Source organism: Neovison vison, chromosome 14 (assembly GCF_020171115.1).
Source record: "Neovison vison isolate M4711 chromosome 14, ASM_NN_V1, whole genome shotgun sequence".
Classification (NCBI taxonomy): domain Eukaryota; kingdom Metazoa; phylum Chordata; class Mammalia; order Carnivora; family Mustelidae; genus Neogale; species Neogale vison.
Genome location: NC_058104.1, coordinates 809,518 through 829,350, shown reverse-complemented (window position 1 = coordinate 829,350; position 19,833 = coordinate 809,518).

Here is a 19,833-nt window from a genome sequence, read left to right as displayed (position 1 = left end):
CTGGCCTGTCCCCCCAGGATAGAGTCCCACAGACGCCTCTGGGAGTCCGAGGCCTTCGTTCCACCAGTGTCCTCCCCCGGCCCCTGCAGGTCCCTGCAGCCGCAGGGACACGCAGATAGAGTGTCAGGACCAGAGACAGAGCCCCAGGTTGAGCCCAGCATGACTCCATCCTGAGACCTGTGGTCAGGCAGACCGCTTTCTGCAGGGACTGATGGGGCTGGATTCCCAGCCAGGGACCCCCCTCCTGCAGCAACAGAGACTCGGGGGACCTGCCCTGTTCCCCTCTGAGAAGCCACAGAGGGGCTGGGGGGTGACCAGAGAAGAGGTTGTCTCCCGTCTCAGGGGGCCTCCCAGAGGACCCTCCTCCAACCCTGGAGCCCAGTGCCCCTTCATTCTTGGGTGACAAGGGCGTGCCGCCTTCCCGGTGACCCCCAGCTTTCTGGGGCCTTGTTTGGGGTGCCGCGGCAGGGCTTGGCTGAGTCTCGGGGGGTGGGGAGGGTAGAGGAGAGCGGGGCCCTGCGGGGCCAGGGTGTGAAGGTCCGGGGGATAGTTGCTCCCAGGCTCTGGGGGCCACTGTGGGCAGAGTGATTGGCAGGTGGTGCGTGGACCCCGGGGTGCTGTGTGATGGGCAGTGGCCCAGGGACCTGGCATGGAGGGCATTGGGGTGTGGGCCCAGGCAGGGGCACTGGGCATCTGTGCGGCCTGTCTGCGGCCTCAGCTCCCCACAGAGACGGAGCCCATGCCTGGAGGCCCAGAGGACATTCCCTGGGCCGGGTGGGGGCCACGTAGCCTCACGCACCCGCTGCGTCCCTTTGTCTTTGCACCGGTCCCCAGCCGGCCGCAGTCTGATGAGTCAGCTTGCATTAGCGCCTCATGGATGTGGACTAGGACGCAGTCTGGAGCACGGGTTGCTGGCAGGGCAGTCGTGCGGCCTGGCCCCGAGCTGGCCTGCCCTGTCCGGCACGCGTGTGACGTGCCCTCATGCGTGGCAGGCCCAGCCCCTGAAGTCCTGAGCTAGCTGGAGTGCCCTGTAGGCACCTCTCGGGGAGGTCTGGTGTGCAGGGCGTTCCAGGACCTGGAGGACCGCTCACACAGGGCGCATGGCCTGCCTGAAGGCCGAGGGGGGCTGCTGGGTGCTGGGGGGTGAGGCGGGACATGGGAAGGGGCTGGCAGAGGGCGCGGCAGGGAGAGTCCTGGTGAGGAGGACACTGGCCGATTGCAGGGGGATGGGGCTGCTGCTTGGGAACTCTCTGCCTGGCCCCACTAGCCGGGATTACCTTGGGGCTGGGGCCCATGCTTCCGTCCCAGGAACACTGTAGAAGTCTGAATCCACACTGGGGACCTGGCCCGCTGGAGGGCCTGGGGCCAGAGGCTCACAGACCCACAACCACAGACCGCGGTGTCACATTTTAGAACTGGGCGTGCCTGACATTTCTGAATGTTCCAGAGCTTACCTTTTTAAAAAAATTTTTACCGTAAAACGGGGGTCACTTGGTTAAGGAGGGGACTCAGGTTGTGGGAGCCTGCGGGCAGAGGCTGGGGGGCCGGGGGGGAGGGGGCACCAGGGCAGAGATGAGGGTGTTGGCTTTGGGGGTTCGGAGGGCCTGGGCTGACACCTGAGCACACCCGGGTGTGGGGGGCCTCCATCCCTGCACACGCCCTGTCCTGGTGTGCGATGTCCAGAGATTTGCTGGCCTCCCACCCCACAACCTTCCCTTCTCTCTGTCTGGGGCCGGATCCAGTGTGACCCAGCAGACCGTCGGGTTTGCGAGTCCAGGTCGGGTCAGGGGCCGTGTGGGGGAGTAACTGGCAGCAGGCGGGTCCGTGGGGGACAGCCCGTGCGCCCACTGACCACGGGTCTCTGCATCCCTCCGCTCCAGAGCCAGCTCCCGGACAGGCAGCACCCAGAGAAGCATCCCGTCCGCCGCCTCAGACCCAGTAACCACTGCTCCGCGTTAGGGAGAGCTTGCGTCGTCACGTTTCCTCAGGGTGCCTGACCGCCCCGCGTGGCCAGGATGGAGTGGGGGGCCCTGCCGTCCCAGATGGCCGTGGCCGGGCTCTGGGTCATGTTCCCGCCGGCAGCAGGTGTGCACACCCCGCGGGTTGGTCGCCGGTTCCTGCCAACCTGGGGGCGGGGGGAGGTGGAGGCGAGCAGTTGCCCTGTTCATTGTGGGGAGCCCCTGTCTTGGTGTCGGCCCGGGGGCGTGCAGCACCGGAGTCCTGTGTCCCGACGGGAAGGTGTGGCCCAGTGCGGGTCCCTGCACAGCCTCTGGAACTCCGAGCACACGCTGGCTTGTGCTGTCACGGATGTGTCCTCGCACGACTACGCAGAAAGCACACAATTGCCTGGTTTTTACAGCCCGCAGAGCTGTACAGCCCTCACCGTTAACTCTGGAACGTTCTCGTCTCCCAAGAGAGACTCCAGCCCCTGCCCTGGCCCCTGGCGCCCCTGATCTCGTTGCGTCCCTGGATCTGCCTCTTCTGGGTGTTTTCTAGAAATGGGATCCCACGCCATGTGGCTCTTTGCCCGTGGCCTCTGAACGTCGCGTCCTCCAGCTGGGGCCACGCCGTAGCGTCTGTCAGGGCTCCGTTCCCTTGGTGGCTGAGCCCCACCCCGCTGTGTGGACGGACCGTGCGTGTTTGTCGGTGGGCATGTCAGCTCCTGCGCTCTTCCGGCCCGTGCGGCACCAGAGCAGACCGGCGGTGTGGTCACCGTGTGGCCCTGATGTCGGTTCTCGTGGGTGCGCGCCCGAGAGCAGACTTGCTGTGCGGAGGGAGCTGTGCTAGGACCTGCTGGCGCGTTTCCAAGGCGGAGTCTGCTTGTCGAGCCCCAGCCCCACCACACGTGGGGTCTCTGCAGAGCTCTGTGGGGGCGCTGGCGGTCATCCCGGAGGAGGCAGCCGGCGAGCAGCGGGCACGACGCCCAGCCTGATGCAGCGTGAACGGGCCCCTCCCCGCCTCCCTTCCAGCACACACTTTGGGGTGTCCCCGCGGAGGTGGTCTTGGCCGCCCCCCAGGTCAGAGCGGCCCTTCTGATCGGGCTGCCCTGTGGGGGGCCATCCAGGCAGGTCGGGGCCCGTCGGAAACCCAGGGCCAGCCAGGCGGGGCGAGGCATGTGCTGTGCGGATCTCGGGGTGGGGTGGGGCTGGCAGCAGGTGGGAGGAACAGGCATGTGCGTGCACACGCGTGTGCGTGTCTGTCTGTCCGGCATCCGTTCCTTCATCAGCTCTCTGGAGAATTTCAACACCCACACTTGGAATAAGAAAAAAATTATTAATGAGCTTGGAGCAGTTGCCATGGGAACCTGTTGCTAATGAATCTCTGGGGTTCCTTTTACCTTTGCGGAGCAGCACTCCCAAAGACGACATGTTTCCCACTAATCAGGTTGCCGTGGCAACGCCTGTCACTAATCCCCAGCCGGGCTCCTGGTTTCCTGGCCTGGCCCCACTTACATAAAGCAATTTAGCGAGTGTAGGGCTGCTCCCAGAATGGAGCCCCCTCGGCCCCCAGCCTCCCCAGACACCCATCTCCGCGAGCAGCCGGCCATCTCCCCTCCCTCCACAGGCCACACGTGCAGAGCCGCAGCTACGGGAAACAGAGGCCCCCTGGCCCGGGTGTTTGCTAGAAAGAGAGACTGTGGAGGGTCCGTTTGCTGCCGGGCTCACCGCACGTGCTGTGCGGGGAGGGCTGGCCTAGAGTGGGGGTCGGTAAATGCCGAGTAGGGGAGCAGTGTGTCCTCAGGGCCATCGGAGCTGGTTGGGGCCCCGGGCCAGCACCCAGGCCTCCGTGTGGCCTAGGCTTGGTTTGGGAGAACATTCTAGAAGGAGCGTGGACACCTGTACCCTGAGAGGTGGTGAGACCCCTTCAAGGCCAGGTGCTTTCCGGCAACCCCCAGCCCACGCTGACAGCCAGGAGGCGTGGGCGGGACCACTGTGTCAGCTCAGCCGGCTCTGACTCTGGGTCCTCCGCGTGGGGGGCGACCGTGGTGCGTGGCCTGGTCCCTCACTTGCTTCCCGCCCGCGAGTGTCTGTGCCAAGGCCGGAGCTTAGGCATCTGGCCAAGGCCGGAGCTTAGGCATCTGGGGCAGGTGGACCCTGCTGTCGGTAGTCTGGCCGCCTGCCCAGGCCCGGCTCTCAGACAGGGCCAGCCGGGAGGGGAGGCTCCTGACTTGAGGGTGTGGGCTCCTTCAGCAGTTGCTCTGGGACACCCTCTGGCTGCCTGAGTGGGTGCAAGGTGGGGAGGCATGTGGCTCCGTGCAGTTGTCCCCATAGGAGATGTGATGGTACAGGGAGGGCTTCTTAGAGGAGGCTGTCTCCACACAGCTCTGGTAGGAAGGGGGGCCTCCATCAGGGCGGTGCCCGGTGTGTTTCGTGGGCCCTGACTTGACTCCCCTGCGAGCCCCTCCCCCGCTGCGGGTGAGCTCTGAGGGCAGCTCAGGGAGCCACTGGGGGTACCCCCTCCTGACTCCCTTGCTGTGGTGCTGCCTTGTCTCTGTGTGCGTGGGCTTGGGCCGTGTGATAGAGGACCCCAGCCCACAGCATAGCGCAGGGTGTGTCGTCTCCCAGTGCTGGACGCAGGGCGTCCGAGACCCAGGCCTGGACGGGGCCAGCTGTTCCCTGTGTCCTCAAGTGATCACTCCAAGTGCGTGTCTGTGTCTTCTCCTGGTCACAAGGATGTCAGGGACGTTTAGGCCCATTTTACGCAAACTTCTTGTTGTCCATTCGGAACATTCCTTTCCAAGCATAGTCTCTCTCTGAGGGTTCTGGCCTGGGAGGTTTCTGGGGAGCGCTGCTCCCCAGCGCCCCCATGGTCCTGGGTCAGCTCTGGGGCTCCCTGGTCTCCCTGAGCCTCCCGGAGCACCAAGCAGGGTTCCTGGCCCTCGTGGGCTCTTCCAGCCACACCTCCTCCGTCCAGCGTCTGCAGCCCACCCTGGGGCCCCCCAGGAACAGTCCCTGGCCAGTGAGCGTCTGGGCAGCAGGCCCGATGTGGGGCTCCTTGGGGCAACAGTTGGTCTCACACCCCTGCTAGTAAACCCACCGCCTTCCTGTGGCCTGGCCCAGGGCTTCCTTCCGTCGACAGCACCCTCGCAGGGCCCTGCTGACCTTGGTAGAGGGAGGAGGCGGCCTGTATCCCTTGGTGCCCCCGTGCCCCAGGCAGCATGTGGAGGTAAGCCCAGGCAGGAGTCTCAGTCCTGGAGAGCTCCCTGCCTGCCTCCGGCGCTGCTTCTGCCCTGGGGCCCGGGGCTGATGGCTCAGGGGTGCTCAGGACAGCAGGGAGGATGTGCGGAAGGTTCTAGGTAATTCCAGATGGCAGAGTGATCTGACATTGGGGTTGCAGTGCTGGGGAGTGGGGGCCAGAGAAGGGAGGGAGGTGGGTTGCTGGGCAGTGATCCCGGGCCGAGGTCTCCGCTCCCCACGTTGCTGTTGGAGCTCCTGGGCCCTTGGCCGCGTCTGAGACTCCAGGTCCTGCCAGGCCCGGCCTCGACCTTTTTCAGGCTGGCCCGACCGGGAGTCGTGGGACATCTGTTCTGAGAGAAGAGGAGATTGGGGTCTTGTCCTAGGGGCAGTGATGGGCTGCAGAGTTGCGGCTGGGGGAGTGGGGTTTGGTCCTCGGATGAGCAGCTGGTGGGCAGAGGGGCCGTGCTGATGGGACGCGGAGGCCTGAAGTCTCATGGGCCCTGTCCCCACCTGCGATGTGTCTTAGCCTTGGGGTGTCCCCTCCCTAGGCTGACATCACGGGCTGAGGGCAGCTGTTACATCAGAGGGTGGGCACCCCTGGGGGTCCCCTGGCCACCCTGCACGTGTCACCCAGGGGCCTCTCCTGGCCATGTGCTCTGCGCCAGTCACTACTGTTGCTAGCCCGATATCTGCACGGCTGGTTGGCAGCCACCCTGGCCCCGTCCGGCTTCTCAGCGCTGCCTGGTCTCCTTCCTGGAGGAAGGGCAGCCGTGACTCCTCGGGGGCCAGGGTGTCTAAGCGGACATGGGGAGAGGGGCCGTGTGAATGTGTGTCTCCTGGGGCTCGGTGACCCTCCCGGCCCGAGGCAGCTGGGTGGTGTTTGGAGCCAGAGCCTGGTGTCCCCTCCTGCCACCGGGATTCTGTGGGTCAGACAGCGTTCCTCTCACTGTCACCAAGCTCATTGTGGCTGGGATTGACAGAGGTGTGTGTGGGGGGACAGCCTGAGAGGCACAGGGGCAGGGGCCCCATGCCTGGCCAGTGCCCTGCCTGGGGTGCTGGGGGAGAGTTAGGAGAGGACACACCCCTGCCCCGGCGGCAGTTAGGCAGTAGCTGTGTTGGGCAGGGGGCTCTGAGAGAGACCCAGCCTCTGGTGCAGCCTCCCTCCCTGCTTCTGTGCCCCCCGTTCCTGACATGCCGCCTTCTCCCACCTCTGCCTTGGTTCCAAGTCCTCTCCGAGGACACCTCCCCAGGGAAGGTGGCTCCCCCTGGACTAGCCCCAGTGGTCCTAGCCTGACCCCGGGGCCACCTGCTGACTCCTGGCATAGCAGACAGCCCCACACGCTGGGCCTAGCGTCTGGAATTCCAGAGCGGGCCCCTCCGTTCTGTTGACTGATGCCTGGAAGTCCACCCCAGACCACCCTCTGTCCCAGAGCTGCATCCTGTTCCAGGCTTGAGCCCTGCCAGGCCCCACTGGGAGCAGGGTGGGCAGGAAACCTCGGTCAGGGGAGTCGTGGGTTGGAGCTCAGGGAGGAAGGGTCCCCACAGTCTGCCCCACACTGAGTCCCAGCCAGTGCCTGAGGGTGGGAATCATTGCCCTGTGCCCACCAGGCCTTCCTCTGGGCAGGGAGGGGGCCATCGGGAGGGTGCTTCCTCCCGACATCCCCTTCACAGATGGTCACGGGGCTCCCCACGCCTGCCGCATGGCCTGGGGCAGCGGGAGAAGCCCCATGGTAGGGCTCCGTACCCGCTCCTGTCTTCTCAGGGGCTGACGGCAGGCCTAGGCAGGGCAGCTGGAGCGTGGTGTTAGCAGAGGCCCGGGACCCCATCCACAACCCTTCCCCTCTGCTGGGAGATCTTGCAGAGTCTGGCTGGGAAGTCTGGGGCTTGAGGCAGCAGGCGTGTTTCCTGCACGTTTGAAATACGGCCTGCCGGCTGGTGGGAACAAGGGATGTTTTAATTCCTAATTTAGACTGTTTATCTGCAGAGTTCTGGAGGCCGGGCCCGGGAAGAGACGGTGCCCCCCCCCCCCCACCACCACCGAGGACGCCTCCCGCCTCCAGCACCCTCCAGCTGCCTGGTGGGCATGGGAGGGGGGAATCTCACCTCGAGATCCGGCCCCCTGCCCCCATGTGTTTCCATCTGGTCAGCCCCATGCCACCTGCTCCCCAAGAGGGGAGACCCTTTTGCACATCCTCCAGCCTTTTCGGATCCCGTGGCTGTGGCCAGCAGTCCAGGAGTTGGGTGGGGGTGGGGGGCGGGCTCGTGGGACCAGGGAGTTCTGAGAAATCTGGCAGCCGGCTGGGCTGGGCTGTTCCCAGGTCAGCTGGGAGTTTTACCGTAAAAGAGGGATTCGGGGAGGGAGGGGAAGGGACCAGGTGGTTGAAAGCGTCTCAGCCACTCCCCTGAGCCGAGCTCCCCCGAGTCACCCGAGGCTGCCCTGGGATCGATGTCGTCTCTCCATCTCTCCGACTCTGTGTGTCTCTGCCTGTGGCTGGCTGGCTTCCTTGTAGCCTTTCTGGCGCCCCCTCCCAGCACCTGCTCTGCAGGGGTGCTCAGTGGGGGTGGGGTGAACACCTCGATCTCCCTCTGTGGGCTGCCCCTCCGCTCCTTGCCTTTGGGGCGTCCCCGTCCTAACTCCCAACCGGAGGGCTTGGGGCTCGGGGATCCCTCACAGCTACACAGCATGTTGTCCCTCTGGGCTGGGAAGCTGCGTCTTGGAGACCACGCCCCAGGGCCCCCAGCCTGGGCTGGCTAGGGGACATCCCCAAGCCTACTCTGCCCCCTCACCCCTGCCCTGGCGCTCCCCACCCTCATCACCCTGACCCAGCCTTGGCTGCCCTGTTCTGGTCCCACCCCAAGCCTGTGTCACTGTGTGCCCCCCCCCCCCGCACTGGCGCACGCCCCCCCCATTCTCAAGCAGTGCGCTGTGGGATCCGCACGTTACCCTTCTGGGCAGCCCCACTCCGTGGGGGTGGCGCCTCTGGAAGTTGGGGGCCTGCAGCTATGGGGGGGCGTTCCAGCGGGCCAGCAGGGGGATACGAAGGCCAGGCCAGAACCGGGGTGGGGGCTTGGTGACACCCTGTTCCTGGGAAAGATGGCCAGGCTGTGTGGGGTCAGCCTCAGGCTGCCTGATGTTCCCCCGACCCCATGGCCACCATCCCGAGGTCCGGCCTGCCCGAGCCTCCGCAATCCTGTGGAGCCATGCTGCAGACCCACACCCTCCGGAGCCTCCCCTTCACCCCTTCACAGAAGCTTCTGGATACGTGCAGGAGAGCTGCGGGGGTCGAAGGCTCCTCCGGAACGTGCCTTCTGTGTCTGACGGGAACAGGCCTCACATTCCCCCCGGAGCTCGGCGTCCCCGGGTTCCGCCAGCTCCTCCCCAGACCCCCGCACCAAGAGGGCCAGGCCCCCGTCCCCCAGGGCAGCACGCCCCATGATGGGCAGAGGGAACCCCAGGATGTGGGCACAGCAGGCGACCACATGCCCGTGCTCCTCTGAGCCCAGGGATTTCCCTAATTGCGGGATTTGTCACGAAAGTGCCAGCTTCTGACAGCCAGGAGACGTGGGGCCCTCTGCTGCAGTCGGTGCTCCCCACCCCGCTGGCCATCCGCAGCCCCAGCCCCACGGGGCCTGGGCAGATGCGGGCGGGTGAGTCTCGTGCCGCGTCGGGGGCGTGGGGACCCCTCGGTGTGGCCAGAAGGGCCCAGAGGTGCATGTGTCCCAGTGGGTGTTGGCGGCGAATCGTGGTCTGGTGGTTCGAGAGACCAGTTGGGACTCTGGGTGCAGGGACTGCGCACCGTCAGGGGGGGTCCCTGGGAAACGGGGGGATGTCCTTCAGGGTGTGGGAGCCTCTGGCTCAGGGTGACTTGGGCTGGGGTGCTGGAGCGTGCTTGCTGGTGGCCTGCGAGCCCCATGTGCGGAGTGCCTGGGCCGTGGGGGACAGAGGACGGACAGCCCCAGGAGCGCGTCTTGCCATTCGCCTCACTAGGACTGGAGGACAGCAGGCCTGGCCGTCCTTGGGTGGTAATGAACCCACTCCGTGTCCGCCTTTTTTCTGTGGCAACACGGAGGCTGAGTGAGGAGGGGGCCATTCATGGTTCGGTGAGTCCCACCGGCCCGCTCCCGTGGGCGGACCAGGCCCCTTCCTGCTGCTTGTGCGGTCAGGTCAGGAAGCTGTGCCCCGCCTGCCTCGCCTTTCACGTGGCATCTTGTGCGCTGGATGTGGCTCCCCGTCGTCTGGGGGAAGGGGATCCGCGGTCCCTGAGAACACACACACGGAATTCCCAGGGGCCTGACTGCCCGCCCTGGACCGGGCACTGGGAGCCGCGGTTCGCCCTGACACTGGGCAGTCAGGCCCGTGGGTCTGTGTGGGTCACTCTGGGCTCCAGAATCCCCTCCTTCCTTTTGACCCCATTCCTTCTTGGAGCCATTCCTTTGGTGGGGACCAGACCCCAGGACAGGGGAATAGCGCTCGTGGGCGGCTGGATGGAATTTTGCTCACAGACGCTCGCAGATCTCTCTGTTGGTGGGCAGTCTGACCCCCAGCCAGGCTGACCTTGGGGCGGTGGGACGGGGGAGAAGCCATGCCTTGGCCAAGCCGGAGGTGGGAAGGATGGGGCCGTGAGCTCTGGAGGGGGTTGCTGCTCTGCCCAGGCCCCTGGGGTCCATTGGTACTCGTGACCCCCACCCCTCGGGGTGCACAGTGCCGCCTGACCAGCAGTGGGGGGACAGCAGCAAGCGTGGGCAGCCCGTTGCCCTAGGGAGGGGAGAGGCGCCCCATTGTTGGTTTAAAAAAAATGGCTCGGATGATTCACAGAAGCCTCCCCTTTCCTGCCGGTTTCCAGGAACTCTACTCCAACATAATGGATCGAGTTATTAGGGGATCAGCTCGGACTCGGGCGGCTGGAGGGGAGCCAGGCTAGGCCGACCGGCAGGCCACATAGCTGCGAGACTCCCCAGGGCCCCCCTGCGGTTGGGGCTAGTGGGCTGGTGGGCTGGGCTGTCAGCTGGGTGCAGGGAGGCTGGGGCCCAGGTGCACCTTTCCAAGGAGGCTTTCCTGGGGGCATGACTCCTGGAAGGTGAAGCCCTACTGTGTGCAGAAGCCTGTATCTGCAGTCCCAGCTGGGCTGTGGCCCTACTGTGTACATGATCCACCGGTATCTCGGTGTGCACACAGGCCTGAGCCCAAGCCACTCGTGATCTGAGGGCCTACTGTGCGCACAGGTGCACCTACTAAGCAAAGCCTATGGTGCACAGGGTTTTCCTGAGGCTCTGTTCTGCCTTGAGGGTTGAGTAGGGTGGGCCCTGAGAGGCCCAGGAGACTCCTCATCCCCAGGAGTCCCCAGGTGTGGGGCAGGCGGTCCCAAGGACCCTGTCCTGTCCAGTGCTGCGCAGGGGTGAGGAGTGGGCTTGTCACGTGAACTCAGGGCACAACCCCATCACTGGCCCTGGCTCTGTCCCCCGCAGGTCGTCCCGTCCCTGCTCCCGCTGCCGGGTCTTCGCCCAGGCCAAAGGCTCCTCCGTCCCCTCACTTAGGCCTGGAGCAGTTCTCGCCGCACTGACATCCTTGCTGGACACGTCACCCGCTTCTTACCGTCCTCTGGCTGGCTCCCTGAAGGCGGGCTCTCGCGTGCTTACTCCTGTCCAGGGACCCAGAGCAGGCCCGATGCACAGTAGGTGCTCAGTGAGGGAGGTCGAGGCGCTCGCTCTCTGTGGCTTCTGAAGCAAGCATAGAGTGTTACCAGGCAGACGTCGCACTGTAGGTGGCCCGTCTGAGCAGGTACCCACACCTGTGTCAGCAGCCGCTGGGCCCCCATCTCCCACCAGCTCCTCCTGCCCTCTCCACTTTGACAGCCTGGGCTCTGCCTCAGGGTCCTCTGTCTGCCCGTGGCCTTGGGCTGCCGTTGCCTCAGGGACATCCTGGTGGCCGTTTATGGGGTGGTGCCCGGTCCAGCCCACTGGGTTCTGGGGGGGGTGCCTGTCCCCACAGGGTTGGCGGCCAGCCACCCTGCTGTCAGGCAGCACGGGGAGCCTGCCCCTGGGCAGAGCTCAGAGCCAGGCCACGGGGTCCATGGCCCCGGTGTGGGGGAGGGAGGAGCTCTTCCTACCACGCCCAACTGGCAGGACCCAGCTGCTGCTGGAGTGGCACCCCTTGGGCCAGACCGTGCCGAGCCTGTGTCTGGGAGGTGTTCACAGAAAGCTCAGGGATTGAAGCGTGCCCGCCGTCCATCTGGGCAGCAGGCCACCACCAATTTCTGGAGCTCAGTGGGGACGGGGCGTCAGGGCCACACCTGCCCCCAGGGGTGTGCTGGCCCCTGTCTTTGCTCACAGCTTCTGTGTGAACACACAGTAGTGAACACACAGAGTGCGTGTGTTCCTGCCAGGGCTGGAGACCGGGGAGGCTGAGGTCTGGGCGTGGCTGGGCCGGGTCCTCCTGGGCATCCCCTTGGCTCTCGTGAAGTCGCCAGTCAGAGGGGATGGAGCCCACCCTACTGACCTCAGTTTACCTAAATCACTTCAAGACCTGGTTCCAAACGCAGACACGTTCTGCGGTCCTGGGGCTTAGGGCTCCTGCGGGGGAATCTGGGGGATCACAGTTCAGCCCGTGGCAGCTAGGGCTGGGAGGGAGTGCCTCATCGCTGGTGGCTGAGCAGGGAAGGGGCCTGTGGTCCGGGTGCAGGGGGGCGGAATCCCCTCAGGCCTGGCACTGCGGACTCTGTGCCTGGACCCCAGGATTCCTCACATGAGCGAGTCCTGCCCCCGCCTCTGCTCGGGCCGGGAGGGGCCTCTCGTACTGGAGGTCCACGCGCGGGACCCCGAGCCACAGTGAGATCCGTGCCGTGTTCTGTGCCTTCCGCGGCGGTCAGAGGGACGGTGTTGGCCCTGAGCTGTGGGCGGGCGCTCCAAGGATGCCGGCAGGGGCGGCCCTGTGTAAATGTCAGGGCCAGGGGTCAGGCCGGGCTCGGCGGGGGCCCCAGGGGCCCTTGAGGCACTGGGGACAGCAGCACCGGGTGCTGAGCTCAGTCCTGCAGGGTTTCAAGTTGAAACCCACCATCTGAGGTTCTGGGCCGTCCTTTTCAAATGTCACTGCTATTAATAACCTGGGGGCAGGGCCAGATGGCCTCTGGGGTCCCGACGGAGCTGGGCCGGCCAGGGTAGGCAGCTCCCTGTGGGGTGTGTGGGGCCTGCCCAGGCCTTCCCGAGGGGCTGGTCTCAGCAGCACCGGTGGGGGTCTGCTTGGGGGCAGTGTGCTCTCCAAGGGCCGGGAGAGGTGCCCCATGGGCCTTGAACTTGCCGCACAAGCAGGAGCTTGCTTCTCCTGGGCCTTCTGGTGTCCGTGTGTAAAATGGGGGCCGTCGGAACCTGTGGGCTCCAGAGCCTTTCCAGAGGATCCTACACCTGCCTCACGGGCGCGTCTGGACTGCGTGTGGGTGTGGATGGCCGGCGCCCTTGCAGGGAGGAAGAGCAGAGTTGGGGCGTCTGGGGGTCTGTGTGGGACACCTGCGGCTCTCAGTGAGGGGTTCTCTGGCCTCTGCTGCTGCCTCCTCTGGCCCCAGTCCCAGCGCAGGCATCTGAAAGCCCCATGTTCCCATCTACCACCAGCGCCCCGACCCCGAGTGTCTCTGGCCGTCGGCTTCTCAGAGTGGAAGGCAGCCTGGCTACGTCTCAGGTCAGGGGTGGGGGCAGGGCGTCCCGCTTTAATTGTGGCTCCTGCAGTCAGCCTGAGCCTCCGTCTTGCTTGGGGCGGATTCCCACAGCGCGGGGGACATGGTGCTGGTGGGGCCCACAGGACTGCAGCCCCCGTGCCTGGTGTCTGTTGGACATTCATCCCTTGGGAGCCAGTGAGGGCTGGAGCTGCTCTGGGGGGCCCCCAGTGCCCGGGACTTAACTGGAAGTTTCTAGATGCTGCCCCCTCTGCTGGTGGTGAGGCCTCCACCCACCCAGCCTTGGGCTCTGCTGAAGCGTCCTCCTCAGGGCAGTCCCGGGGCCCCTGCCCAGCAGCTCTCAGCCCACAGGAGGGCAGGCCCCATCCGGTGGGGCGGCTGCTGCCTCAGGGGCCTGGTGGGGCGGCAGTGCCCAGTGGTGGTGGTGGGTGAATCGCGGAGCAGGCAGCTGGCTGTGGAGGGCGCGTGGCCTCCGAGACTGGCAGGCTACTTTGACCAGCCAGAGTGGTCCGAGCGCCCTGCTCTCGGGGCCCCCAGGTGGCCCTCCTGTGCCTGGGGCAGGGGCTGCATTTCTGCCCAGCACCCTGGGAATTCTTACCCACCCGAAAGTTTGGGAAGAAACCCTGTGGGCATGTGTCGTGTGGGTGGGTGGGGCATGGACTCCAGCATCCCCGATCTCAGCTGGGAGGTTTGGGGGTCCCCCCTCCCAGCGGGAGGCTTGGGCTGCGGTGCCCCCGTGGGCCATGCGAGAGCAGGTGGCCAGGCGTGGCCAGAAGGCCCGTCCCCTCAGTACCCAGGTGCCAGGCAACACTTGGGAGGCTGGGATTTCCCGGGGTGGGGGGAGGGGGGTGGCTGGTGTTGGAGACCGGTGTGGGAACAGCCCTGCTTCAGGGCCCCCTTGCCTACCTGTGGGGTGAGCCAGGCTCCCATGTATACAGAGTGGCGTGTTCCTGCCACGGTCGCCGTGTGTGCCGGCATGGGCAAGACTGTGAGGGACTGGGCCTTCCTGGCTCCAGCCCTCGGGGCCTGGTTCTCTGGCAGCAGGAGCTCCTCCAGCTTCCCTCAGACCTGCCGTAGGGGGTGGGGCCGAAGTCGTCCTCCCGGCTGGGTTCCCAAGGAGGGGCCATCCAGTCCCCCAGGGTCGGGGTCGCTAATTCCGGCCTCGGGCAGCTGTGTGGTGGGCCGACTGCTGCTATTCCTGGCCCAGAGAATTCCTGCCCAGAGCAGGCCCTGAAGGCCTGTCCCCACGGGCGGTCTGTCCTCTTCCCCGGGGGCCCTCCTGGCTCTGTGCCCCGGCCCTTGCCTTTCTCTTCCAGGGTCTGGGGGAAGACTTCACCTGGCAAGGCCGGCCCTTCCGACCTTCTGCATTCAGGACAAAGCCAACCTGAAGGGGTGGTCAGGTCCTGGGAGCCCTGCAGGCCCTCAGCTGCCCCAGCAGGAAGCAGGCCAGGGCTGTGACCTGGGGATCCGTCAGAATGTGGGATGAAACCGCTCCATTTTCAGACAGGAAAATCTCTGGGCGAGGGGGGTTGTGGGCCCTCTAGGCGCTTGGGCACGCTGCCACCAAGTGGCCGACAGGGTCCCTGTGAGGGTCCATGGCCAGCACAGGCAGGCAGCCCTGCAGGTACAGTGGTAGGAGGTGGGGATGGGGTGCTTTTCCACTCAGTTATGCCTTGAAAAATATTCCCAAATCAAGCTCTTTATTAAGAGCTAAGTGGAGACATTAGCACTTTTCCTAATTAGCATGGTCTTTAAAATTGCGTGCAATTAGAGGGAGCTGTGGGCATGTGCTCGGGCTCCTTGATGTCTGTGTCAGGGAGCGTTTCATGTTGTTCGGGGGGTGGGGGGCTCTTCCTTCAGGAGAAGAGTCCGCCACGAGCCCCTCTCCTTTCAAGGCGAGCACCGGAAGCTGTGTGCGTGTGTCATTGTGCACACACAGCCCCGCTCAGGAGCATGTGTACGGGCTGTGCACGGTGCACAGGGACAAGAGGTACGCACGCACATGCCCAGACACGCCCCAGGCTCACGCTGCTGCCAGGGTCTGGGTTGCCAGGGCCCTGCCCGGCCTGCCTGCCCTCCGTGACCCCCTCTTGGGGCAGATGGACGTAGGTGCCACTCGGGCCAGGACAGGGCCGTGGCTGTATTGGCTCAGAAATCACGTGGGTGGGAGGGGCCTCTGTGCTTCGAGCCACTGACAACAACATACCCAGGCCCTGGGCTCTGCTGGGGGATGTGGAGGGGCCCAAGGGTCCAGGGAGTGGGTTCATTGTAGGTTGGTGTCAGAGGTGGTTGAAGTCTCCAGGTCACCAGTCCCGGGAGCAGCTCTCAGAAGAGAGGAAGAATGTTCTGGCAGTGAGAGCGTCCCCACATGGGGAGTGGGCTTGTAGCCGCTCAGCTTCCCCGTGGAGGTGCTCTCCCAGGAATGGCCCAGCCCCTCTGAACTCCCCGTCTGCCGCCCCCCCCCCCCGCCGCTCCCCCCCCCCCCACTGTGTGACCCTGAGCTGCTGGCCGAGAACAAACAGCTCCATGTTTGGCCAGCCTTGCCGCCTCTCCACCCCGGCCAGAGCCCAGTGAGCATGAGTCACACAGGCCTAGGCTGTGGTGGGGGGACAGGAACAGGGACAGAGTTGGGGAGGAGGGTTCCCTGCGGCAAAGTCTGGCCAGAGGGCAAGCAGGGGGGAGGCTGGGCCTCCGAGCAGAGGGAATCATTTAGGAAAGGCCGTGGGGGACAGACTGGGCACAGAGGCTGGCCCCTGTGTCAGAGTGGAGAGGGGATGGGGTCCCGCTGCACCCCCCAGGGGCCGTGGCAGGTCCCGTCACTAGGATGCTGGGGGAACCACGTCCAGGGAGTTCTTGACAGGCGGCTTCCCCAGGGGCAGCGGTCCTGTGTCCCACGGCGGGGATGAATGGGGGCCAGCCACAGGGGACCAAGGCCCTTCCTTGCGCAGAGCCAGCATTGTGTGGTGGGGAGAGGCTGAGAAAGCCCTTCATTTGTGACTTCCAAAGAGTGTACCTGCAGCTGCACCTGGTGGGGACCCCTGGTCCCCCGGACCCCACTCCTGTCCTTCTTTTTTTCCCAGACACTGACAGGACCTTCCGGACTGCACACTTTTCCCTCAGATAAAGTCCTGGGTGGTGGCCCCTGGGGTAGGGGTCTGGACACCAGGGTCTGGGCTGAGCTGTGGGGCTGGTGGAGGGTGTGAGCTGGGGGATCCCCCTCCCAGAGTCCCCTTCTCCCCTTTCCAGCAGCTGGTCATCGTGGCAGCAAGCTTGGGAAGGAGAGAGACTTCCTTCCATCGTGGTCAGGAGTGGCTGCTTCCTGCTCCTTGCAGAGGGCCCCCCCGGGCGACTGGACTAAGTGCCCGTGTGGGCATTGGGGTTGGTGGCACAGAGGCCCTGTTCCAGGAGCCCCGTAGGCACCGTCGGTTCCCGCAGCTGGTGGAGGACCATCGCTGCTCCCACGGTGGCAGGTCTGTCATGGCTAGCCCTGTCCACAGCTGTAGGGGAGGGTGCCTGCTTCCCCCCAGAGCCCAGCATTCCATCCCCCCGACATCCAGGCAGTTGGCACGGCTGTCAACGTGTCCCTGTGGGCGGTGGCCTGGGCATGCTGGGGCAGGTAAAGGTTAGCGTGCCACCAGGCTGCCACAGAGGGGTGTAGCCGTGGACACGTCCGTGTGCCCACTTGGCAGGCCCCTGGCGGAGCTGGGCAGCTGCCGTGGGATTCCTCCACCACTTGTTGAGGCCGTGCCGGCATCCTCGCTCACCGTGGCTGCCTGCAGTGTGGACACCAGCTGGCTGGGCCCAAGGGTGGGTCCCACGTACAGGGGAACCTCTACAGCAGAAGCATCCAGGCTCTAGCAATGCTGAGCCACTCTGCAGGGACCAGGTGTGTGAGCAGGTGTATAATTGACTGTCCCCCTGCCCCCAGGCCCCACATCCACAGGTGAGCATCCCAGCCTGGGCGGGCCTGGTGCGACAGGGAGAGCCTCACTCCATAACATCCTTAGTGAAGTAAACAGGAGTGTTTGTAACTCTGTCCAGTAGCAAGGGCATTTGCCCATTTTCTCTGGGGGGCTGTGCCCGAACCCCCAGGCTGGGGCAGAAGTCTGAAGACCTCAGGGGATCCTCAGGCGGCTGGGAAATGGGCAGGATCCACAAAGGTCTCCGCTCCACACCTTCTGCCCAAGGGGGCTTCTGTGCTCCAGGGATGGAGTCAGCCCTGGGAGTCCAGGCTGCCACGGGAACGGGGTCCCACTGGGGTGCTGATACCAGGGAGCGGCCCCCTGCCTGCTGCTCCAACTGGGGCCCGGGTGCCCTCAGGCTGGGGGCGTCATTGGCAGTTGCACAGGCGTGGACCCTCCTGAGGCTTGGGGTTGTATGGCCGAAGCCTTGGGCCCCACCAGGACCGGGGGTGCCCTGTGGGGCCAGGCCCAGTTTGCAGGTCACAGGGGTTAACCGGGCTCACGGCCCAGGGTGGGGGCTGAGCGACACTGGCTTAGTCCCTGGCCTGCAGCTGCCACTGTGCCTCCGAAGGTTCCCCCGGGGCCAGACCCCCCGACCCCCGCACCCCAGCTACCGGGAGCTGTGGGAGGCGTCCTCGGATGCCCTCCCTGTGGGCAGCTGGACCCACGGTGGGGAGCCACCAGGAGGACTCAGGAGCGCTGGCTCCGAGGAGGACTCGGTGGCCCCGAGTCTGGGGATGGCTGTGCCCTGCAGGGGGGCTGAGAGTCCGGGGAGCCGGGAGGGGACCCCCACCCACGCCAGTGCAGGGCCTGTGTCTCTGCCCTGTGAGTGAGTGACCGCAGTGATGGGACTGGGACTCCAGCAGGATGAACACAGACTGTTCTGGTCACCGAGGTGACCTGCTCCAGCTATAAAACTCCCTATCCTCCGTGAGCAGTCCTGGGGAGGGGAGTGCGTTCACAGTGTCTTTCAAGCTCCTGTCCTCCCTAGTTCCAGAACATTCCATCACCCCGAAGGGAGCCTGTCCCATTAACTCTCACTCCCCTGCCCCTGGCAGCCATGGGTCTCTGGTCTGCCCGCGTCTGTCTGTCCTGCTTCATAGACTCAGGGTCCTACAGCCCTGTTCTCGTGCGCCTGGCTTCTCCCTGCGCGCCCAGTTCTCTGGGTCAGCTGCTCACACCAGCGTCGACACGCCGTTCCTCACGGCCGAACAGTGTCACTTGGATGGACTACGTGCTGCTGTGCGTTAGTGGATGTTGGGGTGGTCTCAAGCCCTGCTGCTGGGTACACACACACGTGTGTGTGTGTGTGCATGTGTGTCCGAGGACCCGTTTCCACCTCTGGGTGTGCTGGGGGGGGCGCTGCCGAGCCACACGGGAACGTGGGGGTGCTCCATTGGAGGGTCTCAGACAGTGGGCTGGGCACGGCCTCCCGGGTGGGGAGAACTGCCCGCCAAGTCCGCCGTCCCCAGAGGGCCCGGCTGCCCAGCTCAGCCGCTGTCCGTCTTGCATGCCTCCCTTGAGGGCTCCCTGGAGGTGCTCACAGAGGCCTAGTGGGTCCCTGGCGGTGCAGAGGAGTGGGTCCCGCGCCGAGGCTGGTCCGGGAGGAGCCGTGTTGTTAATGGTGTGCGTCTCTGGTAAGAACATGCTGCGTCCTGGTCGCCAGCGTGTTGCTGTGGCAACGTTGGGAGGGGGGCTTGCCAGCCAGGCGCAGAGCAGAAGGCCCGTGGACTCCCACCACCGTGAGCAAGGGGCCGAGTGTCTGCCCCGGTGGGTGGGGGCCCTTCCGAAGCCTCCCCCACACTGGCAGCCACGCAGTGTGGGCCTGGGCAGTGAGACGCCTCACTGTGGCAGTCCCACGTGGCCTGCAGAGGCCCAGAGGACAGAGGCGGGGTAGATCCCAGGTCCCGTCTCGCCTGCTCCCTGCACGGAGCCGTGCCGCTCCCCCCCACCACGGGAGCTTCTCCCAGACATTCCACATGCCTCTTCATGCACGTATGTGCACCTGTGTCCTAGGGAGCCGGGCCACTGCACGTTGATTCTCTCTGTGCACGCCTCCTGCTGCTGCTGTGCACCCCTCCGTCCAACCAGGGTGGGTTTCTGTGCTCCTCACCGCAGTCTCCCCCTCGACCACAGAGACGTGACATTCAGCTTCCCTGGTTGTCGACTGCACTTCTAGGTTCACCAGCCTGGCCACAAGCGCCCTTGGGTTCTTTCCCCAGCTCCCCTGCACTGCCCTTGTCCCAGCGGGGCTGGGAGGGGCCCAGGCTGGGGAAGGCCACGCTGTGCTCTGTGAGGTTGTCCGGGTCTGGGGATCTCTGGTGCTGCCCGCTGGGCCCCAGGATCTGATCTGCAGCTGGCTGGGTCCCATGGGGCGTGTTCCTTCCCGCCCCAGAGCTGTTCTGTTTGTAGCCGCCCACTTGGCTGAATGGGGACCGCAGACGTTTTCTTGTTGGTAACCCAGGATTGTTCTGTCCTCCAGAAGGGGCTTTCTCCCCCGTGAACAAACACAGGCTTTTCTCCTTGAACAAATTGCAAAAACAAGGTTGAATGCTCAAGAGATCGAAGGCTGGGGGGCCAGGGGTGAGAGCAGCAGGCCTCGTGTGCACAGCCGCAGGGAAGGGTTTGCCCACCAGCGGTCCATGGGGTGGGGGGAGCACTTGGCACCGAGTGTGGGGCCACTGTGCGTCTGAGGGCAGGTACAGGCGTGTGGAGTGGCCAAGCTCATCCCCACACCTCCCCTGCCTGTCGGGGCCCCTCATCCACACCACACAGGAAGACTGCCAGCCCCATCAAGGTCAGAGGCTGGTGCCCGAGGGCTTGGAGTGGGGGGGTTTGGACTCGGTGTTCCTGATGGGCAGTGGATCAGGGTGGCCCCGGGCTGCCTCTTGGCTGTGCTCAGTAGATCCTGGCGGCGGGGGGCTGCCATGGGTACAGGGTAGACGACAGGGAGATGGGGGAGGCTGCTGGCCTGACCTGGGCCGAGGCCATGAGGAAGAGACAGGTGCCAGCCTGAGAGTCTGGAGGCTG